This window comes from Canis aureus, chromosome 16 (genome assembly GCF_053574225.1).
Source record: "Canis aureus isolate CA01 chromosome 16, VMU_Caureus_v.1.0, whole genome shotgun sequence".
In the NCBI taxonomy this organism is placed as follows: Eukaryota; Metazoa; Chordata; class Mammalia; order Carnivora; family Canidae; genus Canis; species Canis aureus.
In genome coordinates this window covers 61367130-61392136 of record NC_135626.1, presented here as the reverse complement: position 1 = coordinate 61392136, position 25007 = coordinate 61367130, and the positions used below count along the sequence as shown (strand labels likewise).

The window sequence follows — 25007 nt, the reverse complement described above, 5'->3', positions numbered from 1 at the left end:
ACCTCTCTCCTTCCAGGAGCCCAGCAATGCCTTTGGAAGTGTCTTGTCTTCAGAAGCTGGCCAAGGCCTACATTGTGCCTCTGGGAGGTGGGACCCCGGGGATTTCTGGCAAGTTGGCCCCCTGCCTTGAGCACTTCTTCTCATCAGAGGTTCACTGGAGATTTCCGTGAAGTTTGGGGTGGGGTCTGTACTAGTCCCCCTCTGTGGCCTGGGTCATGGCGAGAACCTCTCTCCCAGGGCCGGGTGGGTGTCCCCGTGTCCGCCTTTCCCATGTGGTGAGCAAGGGGCCTTCTGGACGCTCAGGAACAGAGATGAAGCATCCAGGTGAGACAGGTGCTAGGTCCTGTTACCTGGTTCACTGTGGGTGCTGCATGCGTGAAGTGACCTTCATCAGTATCTTTGACCTTCACTTTTCCTTCCTGGCGGAGCCAGCTCCGTTAGCCCGGCGGGATGAGGTGGTCTGCCTTAGCCCCACAGGGCCACCAGGGAAGGCAGTTTGCAGTTCAGGCGGGCACAGAAAACATCCGAGGGGGTTGGGAAGGAAGTAACAGTCCCATACTTGGCAACAAATTGATGGCAATTTTTGGAAGCTTATCTGTGTGAAGAACGCTCTGCAGGAATATTCATTTGCCTCTTAAACAAAGGGCAATTATGTGCAATCCTGTGCTTTTGTGGGTTTCCCAAGAAGGACTCAGTGGAGTCTCCTTTACAGTCTGAGTGTGTGGCTGTCCCTGCCCGGGGCCTGTCACCTGGGGTCCTCATCCCGGCTCAGGGATCAGGACGGTGAGTGAGGGGTATGTGTGCTGGGGGCAGCGCCGGGGGAGGGGAATGAGACGGGGCTGGGGGGGCAGGTGGGGCAGATGGAAGGGAGGAGGAAGCAGCTCCAGATGCAGGGGTTCTCTCTGGGGGCCCCACAGCCCAGGGACTGCTGTGCCCCCCCCCACCTTTCAGGCATTGCACAGGGAGGGGGTGCCCTGCTAGGGGTGGGAGGCACTTTCCCTGTGGCCCCCTTCCTTCTCTTCCTCCTTGTTCTTCCTTCCTTTTTTCCCCCAATCTGACGACTTCATTCCCCCCAAAAGCTGTCATTTTACATAAACCTCTCACTGAGGCACATCCATTCTTACTGCCAAAATCTCCATATCAAACACTGGCATCCTCCATGGAACTGACTGCTGTCCCCACCTGGCGCTGGGCCTCAGGCCTGGAAAGGTAGCCGCTCCCATGCAGGGTCATGCAGGGACTGAGCAGGCCCAGCAGCCTGTCTGGGCCCCACTGCCTTCCTCGGGCCCCTTGTGGGCCATCCCTGGCTCCTTCCCTCTGGCTCTGACAGCTGCATGTGGCTCGCGGGCCCTCCCAGGGGAGCGCCGGAGCCTGGCCGGAGGGAAGAATTGTGTCCCCTCAAAAAGTCGCGATGGAGTCCCAAGCCCTAGGACCTCAGAACATGGCTTTCTTCGGAAACAGGGTGCTCACGGGGATGCAGCTAAAATGAAGTCATCACCATCCGATAGGACTGGTGTCCTTATCAGAAGGGGACATTTGGGCTCCACATGCATACTGGGGAGCCGATGGGAGGGCAGAGTGGGGAGGGTGTGTTTTGGGGGGGGGCATTGCCCCCTGGACTTCCCGCTCCAGACTGCAGGTGTAGACTCCTGGCGTCTTTAGCCCCACGCTGTGTGCTGCGTTGTTAGGGCCGCCCCAGGACACTCAGCCAGCTTGGGGGCCACCAAGCTCAGGCCTGGGTTTCGGGGCAGAGTCCTGGGCAGGCCCTTCTCTTCTGGGGGAAACGAATGAAACAGCAACAGCGGAGTGGGGGTGGAGCAGAGCCTGCAGATGGCTTCCTAATTTAGGGCCGGTTGATAAACCCATCAGCTATTACTTATTTTCCTGACTGGGAAGGCCTGGTGCTTGTCCCTGGGAGCAGCCCGAGGGTTTTGCACAGAGCTGCCCTGGAGGATCTTCAGTCCAGCAGGTGGGATGGAGCCCCGGAGGTCTATCTTGCAGTGAGCGTTCGGGGCGGGGGGTGGGGGTGGGGTGGGGGGGAGTAAGAGGCCTGTTGCCAAGGGGAGGAGAACACCCAGGAGAAAGTGCCCGCCATGGGGCCTGGGCTCAAGGGCCAGATAGGGACGCCTTCCCCACAACCCCACCACTTAGAAACTCCCGCTCGTGCCTTAAGACCCAGCTCAGATGTCCCTTCCTTCCATGGTGCAGTCCTGCCCCGATTTCTCCAGCCGTACCTTCATCTGTTTTCCCGCAGCCCCTGCCCTGCCTCCAAGAGGGTCCTGTTCTTTCTCTGGGTGCGCAGAGCCTCTCTTCTGTGGTCACAAATTTTCAAGGTTGTGGTCCCTGGACCCCCTGCATCTGAAACACTGTGTTTCTTGAAAAAAAAAATGCAGTTTCCAGGCCAGACTCCACCCTGGGCCAATAGAGTCCAAGGTCACCAGCCGTGGAGGAGGTCCGGAAGCAGAGCTGAGCATGGAGGGTGGGGTGAGGTGGCTTCTGGTGGGGGCGTGGGGGGTTGGGGGTGCTTCTGAGCTGTTGCACTTGGCTACTGCTTGTGGAAGAGAGTTTCACACCGGCCCTCTGACTGGTGATTTCTATAGTCCTGGGCAGGGGGTGGGGGTGGGGGGGGCGCCCTGGCTCGGCAGCCCTGCAGATTGGTGGATGATGCTGTGTTCTCCTGGTCATGATGCTGCGGTGACTAACCCCCTTCCTGCCCCAAACAGAACGATTGGCCCATTAATACGGTCGGTAGATCAGATGGCTCTACGTTAGGATTAAAAAAGCAGAACCCCTGCAGTTGCCTCTTGCAAAGAACTGTAGGGTAGAGGTCTTGGGATTGGGCTGTCACTGACGTGCTGTGTAGCGTCACACACCTCTGGCCCTGCACCCCTCACAAGGATGATCTGAGGACCACAGACAACCGTGTGTGTGGGCAGGGGCGCCACACAGTGACTCATGATGTTAGCACTATGCTCTTCTCCTCATGCTGCTTCCACACTCTCGGGGTTGGGGGGTGGAGGGGGTCTTGGGGAATTGGGGCACTGAAGGGTGAGTGTTCTGGGGCTCTGTTGTCCGTCTTTCTGCTTGCATGCACCTGCCACAGAATCTTTGGGGCCGGCCAGTTGTTGAGTTGATTTCAAATGGCCTTGCCAGGACCAGCTTCTCCATCTGCAGCAGCAAAAGGATTTTTTTTTTTTTTAACCTCCAGCATGGAATTTTCCCAGTTATTTTAAATAAGTTTCATTTATTTGTGCTTGGCATTCAGATAAGAATTACCAGCCTCGCACAGATGCAAATTCAGAGTCATAAAAGGAATATTGACAGCAATTGCAACCACATCACCATCTCTCATGCGATCAAATGCCCTGGCTGCCGTCAGAGCAAAATGGAGCATTTGAAAAGCGGCAAGAGAACACACTCTCCAACAAACAAAACAAGCCTCTCTGGAGAAACCCGGGACAAGATGCTTCTGAGAACTCTGCAGGGGCCATCCAAGTGGCTCCTTACGTTTCTGATGGAAAATGTGTTAAAAGAAAAATTTAAGGCAAAGATCTCACCAAGTAGATCAATTCTAAACTCTGCCAGAGTGGATTTAGCTGCAGGTCTCCATTGGGTTTTATCCAGTGCGGAGAAGCGGGATGACGTTGTGGGGCATCTCTCCCACGCTGTTAGGGGGGAAGTGTGTATCAGTTAGCTACTGTTGCATAACAAACAAGTCCCCAAACTCAGCAGTATGGAATGATGGTTGTTTCTTCTTGCTCATGAATGTTGTGTGTCAGCTGGGCACTTGTGCTGATCTCAGCCGGGCTCACTCATGCATCTGTGGTCAGTTGGCGAGTGGACTGGAGGCCGGTGAGACTGACCACTGATTCCTACCTCATGTGGGTTTTTGTCCCCCAGGAGGCTAGCTCAGGCTGTGTTGCAGGCAGAAAGTGGACGTGAGCATAGCCTGTGGAGGCAGGTGTCTTTTGGCCAAAGTGTCAGGAGGCCAGCCCTGATTCCAGGGGTGAAGAAATAGACATAGACCCCGCCTCTTTGTGAGAGGGGCTGTAAGGTCCCATGGCAAAGGGGGCGTCCACCTGGAGGTGTGAGTAGTCAGGGCACTTCTGCAATCAGTCTGCATGGGGTGGCCCTGGGGCTGGGAATCAGCCCAGTCTTGAAGGCAGGGCTTGGGGGATGGGAAGGCTGGTCTGCATGTGGGCTTTGGGGTTTGGTCATGGGGGGTCAGGGTCAGTGCTGCCGAGACACATGGATGCTCAGTTTGGAGGATCGGATCCTTGTTCCCTGCTCAGCCCTCCACTGAACGTGCCCTGACATCAGCGCTCCCTTCTTGGGGCCCACTGCCCTCGCCCGTCCATACCACGCTTGCTTCCCCAGCTTGTCCCCTGTTGGGGGTTCCTTTTGCCATAACCCTCTCTCCCTGCTGTCCCTGTGCTGAGATCTCGACTGTGCCAGCTCAGCAGCCACCACACCATGGGGTCCTCTCCTGCATTACGTCTGAACGCCTGGGCCTTTTCCTGTACCCTCTCCAGATTTGACCAGTCCAAACGTGGAGGCCTCCGCCCAGACCTGGTCCTCTCCATTTTCGAGGATGGCAGCTCTGTACCCCCTTCCCCATTCATACAGGCCCGCAGCCTACAACTTACCCATCATCTCTCTCTTTCCAGTTCTTTTTGCTTCTCCCCTTTCCCACAGAACAGCCTCCTGGAGCCTTGGCTGTGTCCATCGCCTCCCACCTGCCTCCACAGGCTTTGGCTACAGAGTGGGAAGTGGATTGGGGGTGGGGTGGGCAGAGCATCTTTGAAAAATGCAAATCTGATCATACTGATTCATGGCTTAAATGCTTTAATGGCTTCCCACTGTTCTCAGGATAAAGATGGAAATCCGTAGAGGCTTCTTGTGGCTGACCTCAGCAGCCACTCCAGGAGCCACCCTGCCTCCTCATCTTGCGGTTCCTCAGAAAGGTGCCTCAGGGCCTTTGCACAGATGGTTCCCTCTGCTTGGAGTGTTCACCTTCCTCTCTGCCCCTTTACCTTGTCACTAGTCCTAACCCAGTCTTGCAATGTCACCTCCTTAAGGAAGCATTCCTCAACTGCCCCCACCCAGGGGTCCCAGTTAGCTTTTCCCATACCCCTTATAGGTCCCCTTGTAGCTCTGACTGAAGCAGCAATGCAGTCACTGCGGTGCATTATTTGATATCCATCTGCCCTCTGTAAAGCCAGGGGTCTTAGTCTTCACTGTGTCTCCAGAACCCCGGCTGGGGCCTGCTCCCGAAGGGCTCAGCAGTTGGTTGAGGTCACTGGGTCCCAAAACAAGCCAGTGAGGTACACATCACTGACCCTGCTTGACAGGAAGGAGACTGAGGCCCAGGAGGCCAGGGTCACAGGAAGAGGAAGTGGTGTTGGATCTCCTCTGATGGCAGCTGGAGGCGGGGGAGTCTAAAGGCACAGGGTCCCTCTAGATCACTGGTCTTTGGTGGGTGTTATGAACCAGGGTGTTTGCAGCCGGTGTGACCACAGCTGTGCACATAGCAGTATGAGGTGATGGGGTGAGCCACAGGTAGAGGTCCTGTGCCGAGAGAAGGGTGGAGTGATCCACCAGTCGGTCAGCATTACAAGCTAAGCCAGTCATACACCAGCCACTTATCCCTCAGCTTTCCAGAAGAAGTGTGTATAGGTTTGTGTCATTTTATGATTATGATTATGATTATGATTATTATTTTTTAAAAATGTATCTTTTCTTAAAAAATTTTATTTATTTATTCATAGAGACACACACACACACACAGGCAGAGACACAGGCAGAGGGAGAAGCAGGCTCCATGCAGAGAGCCCGATGTGGGACTCGATCCCCGGTCTCCAGGATCATGCCCCAGGCTGCAGGCAGCGCTAAACCGCTGTGCCACTGGGGCTGCCCAATTATGATATTTTTGAAGCCGGCTCCATGCTCAGCGTGGACCCGTGTGTAAGACTTGAACTCACAACTCTGAAATTGAGACCTGAGCTGAAATCAAGAGTAGGACACTGAACCACCTGAGCCACCCAGGCGCCCCTAGGATTATTAGGAACTTCCTTTCCCATAGATGTTATGGATTCAGGTGACACCTTAGCAAACAGTCTCCATTGAGGATGTGGGAAAAGCTTGTCAGTGTGCAGCGTTTGTGGTTCAGAGAGGGCCCCAGGATGGCTGACAGGTCCTAGCCTTCACCTAGTGCATCCAGGGAAGGGGACAGTCCTGTGTGCACACAGCCTGAGTGAGCCACCTCCCTGACTATGGCCACACAGAGGAGGAAAGGCAGGTATCGGAAGCCCAGGGGGCCTCAGGCTGGGGAAGCGAGTGCTGTGTTCACACAGCTTGCTGTGTACCTGGCCATCTGCCTGCTTGGCATCCCCAACTAACCAGGAGTTATCTGAGGATAGGACTTGTGCCTGGCACTCCCCAAGGCTGGTATGGTTACAGAGCTGCTGATTTCCCTGGGCTTTGTGGTTGCTCTGGCATTGCCGAAATCCCTGGTGGGTGGGGGAGACGAGAGGGGAGCGCAGCAAGTGGCCCGTTCTGTTGGACGAGTTCCCGCACCATCCCCCTGCCCACAAACCCTCTCCAACCATTCGCCTCCTGCCCACTGGCAAGCCAGCCAGTTCCCAGTCCCAGGAAGTGAGGACACTCTGGGGCCAGGTGGAGGGGCAGCAGGATCCCGAGCTGAACGGATGCTTATTTTTAGGCGCTTGTGGGCACTGCCGCCCATGCTGGGTCTACACAGCGGTCCCTGCAGATCCATCCCCTGTGGCAGTGGTCCAGAACCACCCTCGTGCCAGGGGGACCTACGCTGGCCATCAGAGCTTTGACACAAAGGGTTCTTTGGCACAATGCTGCTTTGGTCCAGAGAGCACTATCCTCCAGTCTCCCTGGGGCCGGTCTCCCCCTGCCTTTCCCTAGCCCCCGCCTCCCCTTCTCTGGGTTTCCAGGGAGGAGGCGGGTTGACCAGCTGCTGCAGGAGCAGGAGCCAACTCTGAAACAGGCAGAAATGATAAGCCACAAGATGTGTGCGCCGGCAAGGGGGATCTTAATTGGCAAACCACATGCCTATCGCTTTTGACACTGTGCTTTTGCAAACTTTGCCTCTTACCACGGGACCTTGGCACTCCACATACAAGAGGTCTTTCTCTGCCACCACCCCCCCGTCCCGCTATGTAATAACATTAAAATGGTTTTTAGTTGAGTTCATTTCTTCAAGTTTGATGATAAGTAAGTCATCAGCTCAAAGACCGTCTTGGACGGTGCTCCTTTTCCCTGGAGGACATTTTCTTGCCCTGCTGCGTCCACTCAGGTAGGTCACCTTCTTCCGTCCTTGGGGCCCTGCTACTTCCCTGCTAAGGGAACCCTAGGTAGAACCTAGTCTCTTCGGCACCCTACATGCTACTAGGTTCCCACATGTGTTTCTCATTTCCTGCTTTTCTGTTGGGAAGTCCAACTTTGGGGGAGTGTAAATCCTGGGAGTGGGAAGACGGACATTTTCTGCACTAGCTCCTAATGGCCTCATCAAGTCAAGGTCATCTCTTAGGTGTTGAGTCCGAAGCTGCCATGGGGCCTGGGATGGGACCTTCCAGTCGGAGGGTTCTGCTGGTGTGTGGGTTCTACAGGCTTGAGTTCCCCTCCATGCTCTTCAGGCCTGTGGGGCCTGGATTGGGGCTTCTATGAACCCCATTTTAATGATGGGGAAGTGGGTGCTTGGATGATCACAGTGTCCATCCCCTCCTCCATCCCCACCCCCACCTCACCACACCTCCTTCTCCACCCCACCCCCATCCCCATCCACACCCATACCCCTACCTCCATCTCCACCTCAACTCCAGCTCCACCTCACCTCCATCTGTACCCCCACCTCCATCTCCACCCCACCTCCCTCCCCATCCCCACCTCATCTCCCTCCCCATCCCTACTCTACCCCCATCTGCACTCCTACCTCCATCTCCACCTCACCTCCATTTGCACCCCCACCTCCACCCCCACCCCACCTCTATCCATACTCCTACTTCACCTCCATCTGCACCCCCAACTCCATCCCCACCCCCACCCCACCCCCATCTCGCTTCCTACCTCCCTCTGCATCCCCATGCCACCTCCATCCCCACCCCCTCCTCACCTCCATCCCCACCCCATCCATATCTATATAATTTATAATCTGTATCATTATCATTATCCATATCAAGAGATTTATTTTAGGACTTTGCCCACTTGATTTTGGAGGCTGGCAACTCTGAAGTTTCTCATGGTTGAGCCATGGGGCTGGGGGCTCCTCTCTTTCTCAGAATCTGGAAGTGACCCCACCTCATCTTGGCCTGAAGACAAGGCACCTCAGTTCTGCAGGCTTTAGCCTCATTTAGACTTGTCTTTTTCGAAGGGTGAGTGATGGAGACACGTAACACTCTTTTCTTTCTTTTTCTGGTGCAACTCAGCCCGGTTCTCTAAGCTGAAGTCAGTAATACCTTCTAAAAAGTAAATCTGATTGTGTTACTCCTGCATTCCAAGCCTCTCCAGGGGCTCCCACAGCTTTGGGAAGATGGCTGGAGCTCCACAAGGCCCCCCTCCCCGCCTGGCCCCCCCACGTCCTCTGCACCTCAAGCTTCTTCCCTGAATTTCTGAGACTCCAGCTCCCTGTCCTCCTGGGCCGGCACCTTGCCCTTGCAGCCTCAGGGCCTCTGCTGACCTGGTTCCCTTTGTCCCCAGCCCTGTTCTGGCATGCTGTCACCCCAACATCTACTCATTCAGAATGTGGGACTTAAGACCCCTTCCCAGAGTCCTCAGGGTACTCCATCCCTGTCCTCTGCATATTTTCCACAGCCACACGTGACAACGAAGAGCTTGGTGCGCTGTTTAAAGAACCACAGTTTCCCATTAGAGCAGCAGATCTTGACCCAGGTGCTTTCAGAATCCTGGTCAAGCAGGCCACGACCTCAGCCAATAGGTCAGAACCTCTGTGGGCGGGACCTGGGCTTTCAGAACACCTCAGGAGCTGCCAGGATGCAAAGTTGGCGACTAGCACGCTCTGACTAGCACGCTACTCAGAGCGTGGTCCTCAGTCCCCCTGCATCTGTCCATCTGAGAGCTGGCCAGAGATGCAGAATCCGAGCCCCGCCCCAGGTTGCCGACTCAGAATCTGCTCCTTAACAAGATCCCTGTGTGGTTTTGGGGACACACTGCAGTTTGAGAAGGACTCAGCTGGCCAGCCCAGGAGGCTGGAGCCTCCCCATCTTGCTCACCACCGTTACCCCAGCACCTGCATAGTAGCTGCTCAGGAAATTACTGTTAAAGGAACACGGGAATGATTTTAAACAATCTTCTGATGCCTCCTTTTGTTTTTTTTTTATTTTTTATTTATTTATTATTTTTTTAATTTATGATAGTCACAGAGAGAGAGAGAGAGAGAGAGAGAGAGGCAGAGACACAGGCAGAGGGAGAAGCAGGCTCCATGCACCGGGAGCCCGACGTGGGATTCGATCCCGGGTCTCCAGGATCACGCCCTGGGCCAAAGGCAGGCGCCAAACCGCTGCGCCACCCAGGGATCCCTGATGCCTCCTTTTGGATCGCTCTCTTGCTCATTCTGTTCCCTGGAACCCTATATGTATCTCATGGGCAGCAGGTCCCCTGGGGGCCCGCACCCTTTCCTCGGGAGCTGGAGTGGCTGGAGCTGATGTTTCTTTTCTCTGCCTGGTTTCCCACCCCCGCAGTCTTGTTTGTTCCTAGAGAATGTTGTCCTTGGCCCCCGGGGGGAGGAGATGCTGCCTTTCTCCAGCTGGTGCACATTCCCCTTCATTCTGCTTTGGCTTCTCCTGCTGGCAGATTCATAAAGAAAACCAGAACCAGGGTGGGGATAGGAGTCAGGTGATGCGGGGGGGCGGGGGGGGGGGAGGGGGAGGGGAGAGGGAAGGAACATTCCAGAGGAAGATGGGAAGGCGGAAATAATCACTTAGACTTGAGGTGAGGTTTCTGAACACATCCAGGCTGAATCATTGCTTTGGAAAATCCCAGATGTGGTCCTCTCTCCAGCAGCCATTCACCCGGGGTGGCCACAGCTGTGGGAGCACAAGAAGCCGGCCCGTTAAAGGGACAGGTGCCTGTTCTGGCCCGCTGGGGGAGGAGCCCTGTCCTCCCGCTTGCTGCTAGGAGCATGAAAGGCCTCTCTGCCCTGGCTGGGCTGCAAGAGGCTCTTGGATGCGTCCAAGCTTCAGGCCGTACCTTGGCCCCCATATTGCTCCCAGGCAGGTGTATGGCCCGCAGCATCCCACCAGCCAGGCCTCCCCTGCCTTTCTTTATTCGAGGCCTTTGTCTCTCTCTCTCTCCTTTTCATCTGTCTGGGGGAGTAGGAAGTACTTGGGGCACCTCTGCTTCCTGTCCTAGAGCTCCTTATGGCCCTCTGGGAGGGAGGGTGAGCTGCAGGGTGGCCTGGCCTGGCTTGTCCTCCAAGACCCTACAGTGGAGAGGAGTCAGAGAGAAGGGGGAAGTGGCCCGGCGTGGTGGGGAAAGAGGTCACATGCCATGGGGGTGAAGGGTGCCACATAAAATCCAGGATGCCTAGGCAAACTTGAATTTCAGATAAATACTAACTATTTTGAATAAATAGTTATTTATAACTATTTATGAATTAATGTATCCCAGGGGCACCTGAGTGGCACAGTCGGTTATGTGTCTGGCTCCCGGTTTCAGCTTGTGATCTCGGGGTCATGAGATCGAGCCCCACCTTGGGCTCTGTGCTCCACGGAAAGTCTGCTTGATATTCTCTCTCTCCCTCTCTTCTCCCCTCTGCATGCTCTCTCTCTAAAATAAGTAAATCTTAAATACTATTTTAAAAAAATAGAAAGGAATAAGTATATCCCAAGTATTGCCAGTGTTATATGGGACATACTTCCTCTAAAGGTGTTTTATTTTGTGTATGTGTATGTCTGGAGTTCAAATTCAGCTGGCCGTGTTGTGTTTTCATTGGCTGTGTTGGCTCCTTGACATGGGTGGACAGTACTGTTGGTGAGGCAGCCGCACTGTTGGTAAGCTTTCTGCTCTCCTCCATCCCTTCCTTGTCCCTTGGAGCTGACCTAGGGAGGGGCGCCAGAAACCCCCATGTCTGGAAACTGCTGCAGGCGATAGAGAAGACAGGTTGACGTCCCTCATCCCTTGTTAACTCTTAAGACAACGAGCAGACATTAGCGCTCTGGGCACCTACTCAAGACTGCCTCCTGACAGGAGGGTCCCTGGCTGCCGGGGTTTTGAGCTTGATTCAGCCCCATCCCTGCCAGACCCCATCCCAACCTCCCTGACGTGGCTGAATGCCTTCAGGGACCCTAAGAAGGGGTGATGGGCATGCCACAGGTTGGAAGGGCCCGTGTGGGGGCCAATGGGAGTGAAGTCGGCCTCTGTGCTCCAAGAGGATTGGATGGATTAAATTAAGGACTGAAGCAAGTAGCAGATATGACCAAATGTGCTTTGTCCAAAAAGCACTCTTTGGAGGGAAGAATGGGCTGGAGGTGTGGAGATGGATGCAGATGTCATTGTCAACACTGGATCTTTGGTTCTGGCTCATAGTAGCTGTTGAGTAAATGGCTATTGGAAGAACAAGCTGTAGACACTGGGCTGCATGCTGCTTTCCTGGAGGGGTGGCCACACGGTCTCTGCCCCCACCCCCTGGCTGGGATGCTGCCCTCGGGGTGCAGGCCTGGGCGCTCATTCTGTCCCTGGGAGATGGGGTGAGGGCTTTTCACTTTCCCCAGGCCTCTGTGAGTTTTGGTTCCTCCTGGGGGAGATGGGGCCAGGACACCCGGGGAGCAAGGAGTCTTTGGGCTGGACTGCCAGGGGCCGGAGGAGGGCCCGAGCCCTGCAAGCGTGTCCACACACCTTGACTGTGTTTCCTGAACCCCAGTTAAGCAACAGCTTTCACCTGACAACAGGCAGCAAGAGAAAATGCAGTGGGCAATGGGCAGCCCAGAACTATAGATCACAAATTTAAGACTCCAGGCATAATACAACCTGATTAGAGATTCTAATACACTTTAGGTTCAGTCGGAGTTTCTGAGATGGACAAGGAAGCAGGGAAGACCAAAACGGGATGAGAAGCACCTGCTGTATGATATAAATGAAGGTGTCTGGCCAGTGAGGGAGACGACCTCAGACCAGCAGGCTGGGGGGTGCTGAGGCCATGCAGCGGGTCCGATGGAGCCAGTTCCTCAGTGAGGACCACAGTTTGCCTTTGGTCCCGAGACAGGCACCTATGGTACTGTTTTTCCTGTTTTGGGATGAGCATTTAGAAACCACAGTGCCAACCACTTTAGAGAACTCAGAGATGCCAGGAGACCCCCGGGATTCCTTAAGAATCTGGGATACCTGATGCCACCAGACCATCAGTCCAGAAGGTAAGATGGCAGTAATGAGAAGCATCCTTTCGGTGGGTCCATGACCTGGGCCCGAGTAGGGATATGGGACAGCATTACAATAACCACCTAGTAGCTTAACTTCATCATAGCACTTCTGGCTCTGTTTCCTCCCCCTGCTTCTGTTTTATAGAAAATTCCTCTCCCCCCCCACCCCACACCCCCACTGGGCCCCCTCCTGGTCTATCAGCCAGAGTCTCTTATCTGTGATTTACAGGTTTCTCCATCCTTCCTAAGACATAACATTCTATTTTTTAAAAGCAGCCCACGCTCCTGCAAGCCACACAAAGCAGCCAGGCCCACAGGCAGGCCCACTCCTGGGGAGCAGTGAGGCATACCCCAGGGGTGATCAGTCCTGGCTGATCCCCAGAGCCATCTGAGAGCCCAGGACCAGAACAGACTGCAGGGCTCCATCCTTGTCTGTGGGGGCAGGGTCCTGGGTGGGGCATGGAAAGTGCCACTTTGAAAATGCTGTCTAGGTGGGTTCTGAGGGGCAGGAGGGCTTGGAAGCCAGCGGCAGTCATTGCTGTTGGCGGAAACATCATTCACACAGAAAACTTGAGATGCAGGAAGTTCTGGCTACTCAGAAATTTTTAAACTGCCTGTGCCAGTCATTTAGGGGAAAGAGGGGTCAAGGAGTGGGGTTGTAATGGTGTCTCTCCATCCATCCATCCATCCATCCATCCACCCACCCACCCATCCTTCTACCCATACACCCTTATATCCCTCCCTCCCTTCCCTCCTCCCCCATCCTATCAATCCACCCACCCTTCCTTCCCTCCCTCTCTCCCTCTTCTATCCATCTATCTACCCTTTCATCTATTTTCCTTCCTTCCATCCATTCATCCATCCATCCCTCCACCCTTCTATCCTTCCCTCCCTCTGTCTACCCATCTACCCTTCCCTCCCTCCCTCCATCCATCCACCCTTCCTTCCATCCATCCCTCCCTCCTTCACTTCCTCCCTCCATCCACCCTTCCATGCATCCACTCTTCCTTCCATTCATCCATCCCTCCCTCCATCTGCCCTTCCCTCCCTCCCTACCCCCCTCCATCCATCCATTTATTTATTTATTTATTTATTTTTTTAATTTTTATTTATTTATGATAGTCACAGAGAGAGAGAGAGAGAGGCAGAGACACAGGCAGAGGGAGAAGCAGGCTCCATGCACCGGGAGCCCGATGTGGGATTCGATCCCGGGTCTCCAGGATCGCGCCCTGGGCCAAAGGCAGGCGCTAAACCGCTGCGCCACCCAGGGATCCCCATCCATCCATTTAAACATCCTTAGAAAAAAAAAAAAAAAAAAAAAAAAAAAAAAAAAAAAATAAACATCCTTAGAAGTTCACCTTGGACATCAGAATTTCTTACATCTGGCACAGTGTTTGCAGCAGGCACCCCTAAGGCAACAGCAAATGGAATCCATGCAGGTTGATGGATTAAAGAGAAATCTGCTGGCGTATCCCCAAAAGAATTGAAAGCAAGGTTTCAAAGAGACATTTGCACACCCAAGTCCACAGCAACATCATTCACAATAGCCCAAGGTGGAAACGACCTGTGTGTCCACTGATGAATGAATGGGTGAACAAGATGTGGAATAGAATGTAGCCAGGAAAAGGAATGAAATTTCAACACCTATGGCAATGTGGATGACACGAGGTGGGACTGGTCCTGGGGGGCTCTAGGAGCTTCTCCTCAGCCACCCTGGCCACACGCTGGCTCCCAAGGACAGCTAGGAAACCTCACTGCATCACACTGTATTTTTTTTCCTTGAAATATTTTTTATTGTGTCAAATATACGTAAGATAAAATGTGCCATTTTCACAATTATGTCATGTGTAATTCAGTGGCATGACGTATATACACTTGGTTGTCCAACTATCAGTACCACCTCTTTCTAGACCTTGTCCTCCCTCCAAAAAGAACCTCCATCCCCAGCTCCGGGCCCCCACCAATCCATTTTCTGTCCTGTAGGACAGTGGACTTTACTCGCTCAGCCACCTCCCAGGGAGCAGGCCTGGGGGGCCTGACGGGCTTGCTCTGGGTGGTGGTCAAAGAGTGGGGTGCAGGGTTCTGGGTTAGGGATCACCGCTTTCAGATGGAGGGCTCTGATGGAGCAGAGGTGGGGAGTCAACCTGCGTCTGTGCAGCCTTGATGAGGAGTGGCCCCTCGGGACTGTAGGGCGTGTGGTGTGGGCAGGTGGCCTTTCACCCCGGCTTTTGCTGTGGAGGCAGGTGGGAAAGGCCAGAAAAGGTTTTGGTTTTGGAGACTGTGACAAAGGAATAGGAGGTTTGTACTTTGAGTGCACCTGTTCACATGAAGTGTTGGAATTGGGGTCCCGGTGCTGTTTCCCAGATGACGGGTGGCCTCGTGCCCCTGGTGTGGGGGACCTGCAGCTGTGGTGGAGAGGTCTCTAGGGACGTGGGCCTCCCTCCTCACCACAGGCGCAGTGCAAGTGCACACGGTGTGCCTGCCATTTGGAGGAGGGCTCACGCCGTCCCAGGAGCATCCAGGCTTTTGTATCATTGATTCGGTCTGCGAACTGCAGAGGGAAGGATCAGGCGGGTTCTTACCTAGGAATTTCAAATTGATCTTCAAATCCTGAATTTGTCGAATTAGAAGAAAAGTGGGATTTCTCTATAGAACCGACCCGGCCAGCCCTGCCTTGGAGTGAGCCTAGAGCCTGGAGACGGAGTCCCCGGGGGACACTGCGTGACAGCCCTCCCCCTGCTGGGACTCGGGGAGTCCGTACAGGGGACCATGAGGTGGGCACGTGCGGCCTCGTTTTATAAAGAAGGAAACAGGTGCAGACAAGCCAGGAAATTTAATTAAGACGAAGTGAAGCTTTCAGTACGGGGTGGGAGCTTGAGCCTGTTCCGCCGAAGCCCTCTGCTGGTGTCCCGCATGGAGCACCTCCTGGTGCCGGGGGCCCATGGGTGCATGAACTGCAGGTGCCGCTTCTGACGGAGGGCAGGCCCAGCCCTCACAGTCCCCACAGCCCTCTGGGCCCACAGGTGGGTCAGATATAGGCGCAGGCGTCCCAGGAGCCCGCAGATTCTGTGCATCACAGAGACAGAAGGCCCCCTTGGCGTGCTGGTTTTCAGGTGGCATTGTGGCTGGAAGCGTGAAATGGGAAGCCCGGCCCTCTCGGGGTCTGGCCCTAGGCTCTGCTGTAAACCTCAGGCTCTTCTCCCCCCTGGGGCGTCCGGCATGCTCGGCTCACCGATGGGTGTGGGGCTCAGGCGCACGCTGGGCCTGCCCACTTTTCCTGCAGATGCCTGGGAGTGGCTCCGGCGTGCAGGGTGGCGGCAGCAGAGGGGGGACCACTGGGGACGACTGGCTCTGGCCCGCTCTTGGGGTGGACGGGTGGGAGATCCCAGACCCGAAGGGGCCAGGCTCAAATACGGAGCATGACACATTTTCACATATCTGTGTTCAAAAACGTGGGGCGCCTCGGTGGCTCAGGGGCTAAGGGTCTGCCTTCAGCTCAGGGCATGACCCCCGGGTCCTGGGATCGAGTCCCACATCGGGCTCCCCACAGGAAGCCTTTTTCTTCCTCTCTCTTTGCTGCTCCCCTTCTGTGCTCTCTCCCTCTCTCTCAAACAAAATCTTAAAAAAAAAAAAAAAAAAAAGTTCCTAACTGGCTGAACGGGAGATGGGAGCTGGTCTAACAAGTGTGGTGAAGCGTGGAGGGAGGTCCGGGTGATGTGCCATAGGGCTCCGTCATCACCCTCTTCCCCTCTCTGTGCTCGTCACGGTGTTTGGTGACTCAGGTGGGGACGCGTGGCACAGTCATGAAATTTGGAGGTAACACGAAGCTGGGAGCAGTGGTGAGTGCATTTCATGGGCAGGCCAGGATCTACGTGTGTCTCAGCAGTTAGAACGGTAGGTTGAATCCAGCCAGTTATAGTTCAGTAGGAATAAATTGGAAGTACTTTATTTGGGTCTGAATGGTCAAGCTCTCTAAGTCTGCAGTGGGTGAAACAGGGCTAAGTGGTGGGAAATATAAGACTTAGCCACAATATGAGCCAGCAGTGTGATAGGGCTGCCTCAGAAATTAGAGTGGCCTTAGGTTGCATTAGTAGAAGTACTGTTTGCAAAAGAAAGGAGGAGACTCTGATCTCTGCTTTCTCATTTAGAGCACTGCTGGAGTCTTGTCTTCAGATCTTTATGCCCCACTTTAAAAAAGACTTTGAAGAGTCGAGTAAGCTTCCAGAATGAATACCACAGCCAAACACATGATGTGCTAAATTCATCCTTTGCTCCTTAAAAGATATTCTTTTCTGTGATTATAGTAAATATTTTCTCTTTGTAAAAAAAAAAAAAAATAGAAAAAGCACACAAAAGAATATAATAATGGGAACAAAAACTAGCCATAATCTTTAATCTTCGTACCCAGAGATAACCATTTTAATGTTTCAGTATATTTCCTATTAGTCTTTTTAAAAATACGCATTTTAAAATAAAGTCAGGATGACGTTTATATATAGTCTGTATCCTGTTTTCATTTGATATTATGTGGTGAGCACCGCTGTATATTTTTAAGCATCCCCGAAAACCACGATCTGCAGTGACTGCTGACTAGTCTGTTGCACGGATGTCCTGCAAATTCATAATTTGCTTCCTCCTTCCCAGACTGTTGGCTGGTTGGGCTGTTTCCAGTTTTTTCCATGTTATAAATAATCTGTGATTAACTTCCTTGTACATAAATCTTGGTCTGTGCCTCTGATTATTTCTGTGGGATCAATTCCTAGAAGTAGAACTCTGGGTTCAAGGAACACAAACATTTGTAGGGGCTCCCGGAATACTCCGCTGAGGGGTCCTGCAGGAAGTCTGCCCCCGTCGCTACTGTGTGTCCATCAGCCCGTGCTGGCACGTCCACCAGCCAGCTCGGCTCATGTCTTTAGAAACTGTCTCCCTGGGTTTGGTAGATGGAGATGCTACCCTGCCCGGTTTTTACTTGCATTTCCTTGATTGCTGGAAAGGCTGAATTACCCTCCGGTGCCCCTCGCCTCCCTGTGTGGTGGATGCCACGCAGGGTTTCCTGATAGCGGGGACTGTGTCCCTTCGTTTGGCCCGGAGCGCCCAGGGAAAGACAGAAGGTCATATTGGAGCCACCTAGCCCAGAGCCAGATGGGCTTTGGGCTGCGGACCAGTCAGGGCAAGAGCCAGAGTCCACCTCCCGGGGGTTAAAATGCTGGCTGTCGGGTGCCCTTGGGTGAGTCATTGACCTCAAGGAAGCAGGGGTGGGGGTGGGGGTCCTCCATCTGCTCGGGGACTGAGGGTCACGGTGGGAACGCAGAGAGGCTCGTGGAGTGTCAGGGGTCAGGCACGTGGTGGGTGCTTATTTATCCTTGGGTGTTTTTCTCCTGAGTGTCCCATCCTCTCCTTTTGTCCACATGGAGAAGGCTTTCATGATCAGAGCACTCACTTCCTGCACCCCACCCCCTGTTTGGGCCGCCCCGGTGTTTATTAAGTGCTGCCTCTGATGGTGAGTGTGCGCTGGACAAGCAGACAGAAAAGGCAGGCTCTCTGACCTGAATTCCAGGCCAGCGGGGGATTCAGATGGTCAGTTGAAGAATGTCTTGGTTTCACTCCACGGGGAAAAAGGTGCCGAGAAAGAGCACACTTTGCTAAAGAAGATACATTCCATTCATCCTCCGTGTGGAAAGAAAATTAACTGTGCCAGTGATCAAACCCTCACCCACCTGCGTGACGGGACACCCCATTCCCCGTATCATATTAGCAGGGACTAAAAAATGTGAACACGCGGTGCTGGCAGGGCTGTGGTGAAACCCATATTCCATAAATCGTGCTGTGGGACCAGGTGTCCTCTGTGGGGCAGAGGGAGAAACAGCCTGTCTTCCTCCTCAGAGGCGCAGAGGGCCGTGGGCCATGGGGACACGGGGGGGGGGGGGGGGGACGGCAGGGAGTGTGCGGGGTAGGCCTGTGCCGCTGTGTTTCCTGCCTCGCCGGCCTCGGTTTCTGATGGGGACAATCTCTGCTCAGCGGATGAGTCAGCCTTTGGCCTGTTCATTTTCTTCCTTCTCACTGAACATTTCTTGGAGATTTCGATTTTTTTTTTCCCAAAGACCCATTGACTACGTTTCCCACATTTTAAAGCATCTTTTTGTTGTGGTGGTTTTTGTGGGCTATTGATCCCGTCAGCTTGTTTTCCGAGATCCGTTTCATTTCAGATGTTCTTAAAGGGAACTTCAGGACAAGTGAGGGCCTTCTCGCTCCCCTTCTTCCCCGCCCCGCGCTGCCACATTTGGGCCCCCGCGGAGGCAGTGGGCGTGCGCCGCTTGGCAGAGGGCCTCATCTTCAGGTTCTAATCTGAGCTGTGATTTCCCCAGGCAGGTGGGGAGGCTGGCATCCAGCAGAGCCAGGCTCTGCAGAGGGAAAAAAGTGCAGCTCTGTTGAGTCTTTGCTGCTGGAACACCGGGGTGGGGTGAGCCCCTCACCTGGGCTCCTTCCCCCTTGATCTCATCACCGGGGTCCCTGAGCCACTCTTACCCAGTGTGTGAGGAGGAGGAGAGGAGAGGAGAGGAGAGGAGAGGAGAGGAGAGGAGAGGAGCGGAGCCCTGGACCGGAGGCTGTAGGGCTGTGTCCCCTTCCCCAGCTCCCCTCTCCCCGGCGGGCTTGTGGCCCACCTTCCTTGGACTTCATCCTGCGCCCCCAGACACCCAGGCGGCAGCAACGCTGGGTGGTGCTAGTGCTGGGTGTGTATTTTCAGAAGCTGCGGGGGACGCCATGTGTATAAAATTAGCATTGCCTTGTTGGCCCCTTTCAGACTAATTCGGAGTGAAATGTTTTAGCAATGGTGGGCTGATTCTATCAGGAGAACAAGAGCTAATTAAATTCCCCCTGACCATCAAGCAGTAAATTATTTATGTCCAGACAGATGCCATCTAATCTCCAGCATCCAGCTCAACCCGACATGCATCCTACTTGATTTTTCAAGGGGAGAAGTAGAAGAAAGAAAAGGCTCAAGTAGGCAAGACAGGAGCTGGGCACCGGGGAGCATGCGGCGGAGCCCTGGCCCGCAGGCACCACCCCTCCAGTGCTGAGCGGGAGACAGAGGAGGAGGAGGCCGTGGGAGAGGGCTCAGGGCTTCCCATCCCGCTCCTGTCAGGCCTGGCACTCGGGGATGGGGAAAAGGAGTCAACCACCCATTCAACACGTCTTTGTTTAACTTGATCTCAGCTGCTTGGGGGAGAGTTAATTTCGGTAATGAATCTGCTAATACCTGTCGCGGAGACTACTGATCTGTCCCCTCAGTCGCCTCTGGTGGCTGCCGAGTGGCTGCCAGCTTGCGTGTTGGGACAGAGTGATTAACTCGGTTGCCCAGTGCCCACCTGTGTTGCTCTCCCAACGGTGAGAGGGCACCTATAGGGTGCAATCCTGGAGTTCATGGAACCGGGCGTGGAAACCCTTCTGCCTGCCACTCCCCAGACCAGGGCACAGCACTCGGCTGGATGCAGTGGGGATGGGCGATGGGGCCTGCCCTGGCCTCAGTCCCCCTCCTGAACACACGCCCCTTGGTAGGGCTGCTGCAGGGGCTCTGGTCACCCATCTGCGATGTGGGCCTGGACTGTGAGAGGACTCTTTCTGCAGTGCTCAGGTTGGCTGAGTGTGAGGACATCTGTTTCTTGGCCAGGCAGTCTGCTGGCCACAGACCCCATGCTGTGGGGTGCTGGGCGCTGTCACAGATGAATGGCACTTTTCAGCTCTAAGGGTGTTGCCTTGTGGGTGAAGAGGTGCTGGTTGGTGGCCTCATGTGCTGGGGCTGAGCCCCGGCGTCTCTACATGCCCAAACTTGTGCCCTTTGCTACTGCCTCTCTGCCCACCTTTGGGGGTGTCCGAGGCAGAGGACGGTTGGGGTTTTGGGAGCCCAAGGAAGAACTCTTCCCTGGGTTGGGGCAACACTGGGCTCTTGTCCTGCAGCCCTGACCCGCCCTCTGTCCTGAGCATGGGTGGGCGTGAGGCCAGGGAGTACAGGGAAGTGATGGTTTTTGGCAGAAAGGTCCTTTTCAAAGCAGTCACCCCAGGGGGCTTTATTTTTATTTAAAAAATATTTTATTTATTTATTCATGAGAGACACACAGAGAGAGGCAGAGGCACACGCAAAGGGAGAAGCAGGCTCCCTGCGGGGAGCCTGATGTGGGACTCGATCCAGGGCCCCGGGGATCATGCCCTGAGCCGAAGGCAGACACTCAACCACTAAACCACCCAGGCGTCCTGCCCCAGGAGGCTTTAGACTGAAGGATCTGAGACCCCTCCTTGGTGCACTCAAAGCATGATGAAGACATTACCCTTTGAGGACAGAGCTGAATTGGGGAGCATCCTGGAGCCACCTGGCTCTGTCTGGTGGGCACCTGGCTTCACCACTGGTTAGAAAGGCCTTGGGCAGCCTACTTAATGTCCATGAGCTTCAGTTTCCCCATCTGTGAAATGGGATCAATCATCCTTCCCACCTCAGAGGGCAGCGTGGGGTGGAGAAAATGAGCAGGTGTGCAGAGGCCTCACTTGGCACAGGCCTGAGCTCAGTAAAGACCCGGTCACAGCCAGGGGGCTGGCCTGGCTGTTATGTGCAGGAAAGGGGAGTGTTCGGCCCTGTGGGGTGACATTGCCTTGGGCAGCACCGGCTGGCAGTCCTGGATTTGGTGATTGGAGCTAAAGCGTGAGCTGACATGCGTTACGGTCACTCGATGTCCCTGGACACAGCAGGTGCCAGGTGGTCAATAGCCTCTCGTTAGCTGCCCGCTGTCCCTTGTAAACAGAATGAGGTACTCACAGTTTCTCAAGTACCTGTTCTGGCCACATCCTGGGGCTACTGTGGGAGGAAAGCAAGCAGCTGCCCTCTCAAAGCATTCCACTAGGAGGAGCAGGAGGGTATACCGCATGCTTTGCAGGATAGAGAACAAAGCACAAATACTGTGCACGTGTTCACCGCTGTGCAGTTTACAAAGTACCTCCATGTGGAGTGTTTCATTTAAGCCTTGAGAGAGCTGGGTGAGGCTTTCCAGCCTCCTGGGCCGCCTTTAGCATCTCCTGCACTTTGCTCTGGCTGAGAGACCCTCCAGCGACCCTTTCAGTCCCAGTCCTTCATTGGATCTCCTGGGGCTGAGATGAGGAGGGATGGTTGGGGGACAGTCCAGAGACTGATGTTGAAGGAATTGCTGAAGATACAGCAAGATACCATCATCCATCTATTTACTCATCCATCCTTTCAGCATCCATCCTTCATATATACATCCACTATCCATCCATCCACCATCCATCCATTATCCATCCATCCATCCACCATCCACCCACCCACCCACCCACCATCCATCCATCCATCCATCCATCCACCATCCATCCTTCATCCATCCACTATCCACCCATCCATCCATCCATCCATCCATCCATCCTTCCATCCATCCATTCACCATCCATTATCCATCCTTCATCCATCTATCCATCCATTCACCATCCATCCACCATGCATCCATCATCTATCCTTCATCCATCCATCCATCCATTATTCTCCATCCATCCTTCACCTATCCTACACATAATTACTAAGTATCTAATGTATGTAGTATTTTAGGCACCCCAGAGACAACAATGAAAAAACCAAAAAAAACTCCCTGTCCTCAAGGAGGTCACTTCCATGAGAACAGGAGTCATTTGCTAGAGAGTAGAGGTCATTCGAGTGGTGCTGCCCATTTGAAATTCATGACAAATGTTAACTCCCAGGCCTGAGACCAGCCTTGCAGGCCTCCTGAGGGTCTCATGGTGAGAGGCTTCCCCCAGTTGCTCTGCTCCCACCCACCCAGCGAGTGGCCACAGAGTGGGGGGCTGGTTGCATTAGGGTTAATGCCTGTGTAGAGCTGATTAAGCCTCTTGGTCTCGGTGGTCCTGCTCCCAGGAAAGCTGCCTCTTGTGTCCTTCCTGCTGCTTATGCACCTGCCCTGTGCTGTGGGCTCCTGCTCTCCGTCCATCCTTTGCTGGTGTCCTTTCTGTGTGGGGCCTGGCCCCAGCCCCCCAGGAGCCCCTGTGCTCTGCCCGCGCCCTGCAGGCCCCCCGCAGCCCCCGCATGCCAGGCGGCGGGAACGTGTGCTTCGGTGGCTGACTAACCCAGGCCCCACAAGGGCTGTTCCAGTAAATTTCCACATGTGTCCGGGGCTGACGGCTGCGCTTCCTGCCCGAGCAGTGAATAGGCTGAGCAGGGAAGCCTCAGTGTTGTTCTCGCGGCCTGAGTCGACCTTCTGGCCAAGCTTCCGGTTGCCCGGCCTCATCTCCGCCTTGGCCGGCAAAGGGCTTGGTGGGCCCCGGCCGCGTGGCCCCTCATGGGAAGAGTCTGCTCCCGGCTGCCCCGGCTGGCCGTCTGCACTGCTCCCCAACCCTCCTGACCCTTCCGTCCCCAGTCGGTCGGCGGAGTGCTCAGTGTTGGAAGGGATCTCGGGGCCCCTGGACCTGCCGTCCTTCTGTGAACACCGAGACCCCTCAGAGTGAGCGGGCATCCGGGGTGGGCGCTGAAGCCCACCAGCGCTCCACCTCCCCGCCCCCCAACACAGCTGGAAAACACCCCCACACCCAGCTGCCCAGTGGGGACTCCCGTCATCACCCGACGTGGCCACTGTCTCGACTCCTGGCTTTTTTCAGCTCGGGAAAGATCTGATTCAGGCAGAGGTTTTTTTTTTTTTTTTTTTTTCTTCTTTCTCAGACGGGGGCACTTACAGTTTTATTCAAGCCGAATCTCAATTTGCTTGGGAGTCACTTATCTTCCCTCCAGGTCATTTCTGTCACCTCCCCTGTCCCAGCACAGTACCGCAGCCTGCCCACGAGCCCGCCCACTGGCTGCTCTCCCCTGCCGATCCTCCTCACGACCTATTTGTTGTCTTCTAGATCATTAGCTCGGATATTAAACAAAATTGGGGCCTGGTGGTGGCCTGAGCAGCCTCCCTTGAGACGCCCCCTCCTGCCTGATTTGCTGGTGTTTGCCATTAGCCTTTGGTTGTGGCTTTCAAACCTCCCTGCAGCCTGTGACACCGTGGAGATCAGAGCCAACCTAGTCCACTTTCGCAAAGAAATCTCTCCAGGTCCTGGGCCCAGCGATGGCTGCTCACCTGGCGGCACGAGTGACAGGGCACTGGTGGTCAGCAGCCACCACCCATCCCCGGGGATTCGCTGTCCCCTGGGGCTCCCGCAGCCCCCCAGGGCTTGCCCTAAGGAAGGATGCGAGGAGAGGGCAAGGCCTGGTCAGACTCTGGTCTTCTCTGTGTCTGCAGAGGCAGCGTGTCGTGGTTCCCCTTGGCCCTGGGTGGGGGTGCACTGACCGCACAGAGGGCAAGGGTCAGGGGTGCCGGGGCCACGCTGCCCAGGTCCGAGCTGCAGCACCGGGGCTCCCCCTCTCCTCTCCGCCTTCTTGCTGGGCTCTTGGCAGAGCCTTCTGATGGGCATGGAAAATCCTGTGCTTAGGGCTGGGCACAGATTGAGCCCTGGGTGATGGGTCACCAGGTGACAGGCCACCCCTGTGGGCACAGAGGCCTTGCTCCCAGCCGTCCTGTTGCCCTGCCCGCACCGGCTGACTCTGTGGCCACAGAAGGAGATGGATTTGCTTGGATTTCACCTCCAGGCGATTATTTGTGTGCTGCATGCTTTTCAAATATTTTCTTATTTTTCTTTTTGTCAGTAAATATTTCACCAGCCCTTTCTTGCTCGCTCATATTTTTTCTTGTTTGCAGAGATGTTAAATTAGCACAAGTCCTTTAAGCTGCCATTAATTTCGGATCTTCCCTGATTTGTACACTGAATTCCCTCTCTCCAGCCCTCTGAATGTTTTTACAACTGCTGCTCCGTCACTCACTGTTGCTAAAATCTGCTGGTGTCCTGGGCAGTGCCCCCTTCGGTGCACTTGTCCAGGGGGGGTCTTGCCTTGCCCCCTGGGCCCGGTGCCATTCCTGTCTGCCGTGGTTGGTGTCATGACAGTGTCTCTGTGTTCCCATTTGGGCCCTACACAGGATGGGTGAGGGGATGGCAGGGAAGAGCCCGCCTGGCCTCTGCTAGGCTGTCAGCAGAGGTGAGACCGTGTCCACTGCTTTCCTGCTCTGGTCTTTGCCTTCCGCATCTGGAAAATACTGCGATAGTGGGTGATCTTAAGGATCCTTTCTTGCTGTAAAATTTTATGATTTTTCTAATTCTTCAACTCTGCGGGCATTTATTTGTCTTCCTAATTGGGCCTGTTTTCACTGTTAGGATGTTGGGATTTGGTGACGTTGTGATAATTGGAGTTCTGGGTGATAGAATTATTGTGGCTCTGATCCCCACCACGCCACCAGCTCCGAGTTCCTACCAGAGGCCCAAGCAAGATTATCATCCCGTGTGATTTTCACAACAGCCCTGTGGGGCGGTGGCCATCCCCTCCCCATTTTAGAGACGGAACAAGTGAGGCACAGAGAAGGCCCATGATCTGCCTTGGGACCCACAGCCAGTAGTGGTAGATCTGGATTCAGACTCCAGTCCCTCTGACACCAAAGGCTGTGTTCTAACCGCTGTGCCATGTGGGCACTCCCTGTTCCACACAGGCCGGCCTCCCTTGCTCTT

At 54.6% G+C, this 25007-nt stretch overlaps 1 protein-coding gene across 8 annotated transcripts in view; it reads left to right on the top strand.

The window, feature by feature from the left end:
- RBFOX3 (RNA binding fox-1 homolog 3) overlaps positions 1 to 25007 on the top strand; it is a 447258-nt gene that overhangs the window by 54759 nt on the left and 367492 nt on the right. Inside the window, exon 1 of one of the 8 annotated variants that reach the window (XM_077854491.1) lies at positions 643 to 783. The exons of the other annotated variants lie outside the window; for them this stretch is intronic. The gene's annotated coding sequence lies outside the window, so the exon portion shown is untranslated. Of the gene's footprint in view, positions 1 to 642; positions 784 to 25007 lie in introns of those variants that run through there. 8 annotated transcript variants of the gene reach the window in all.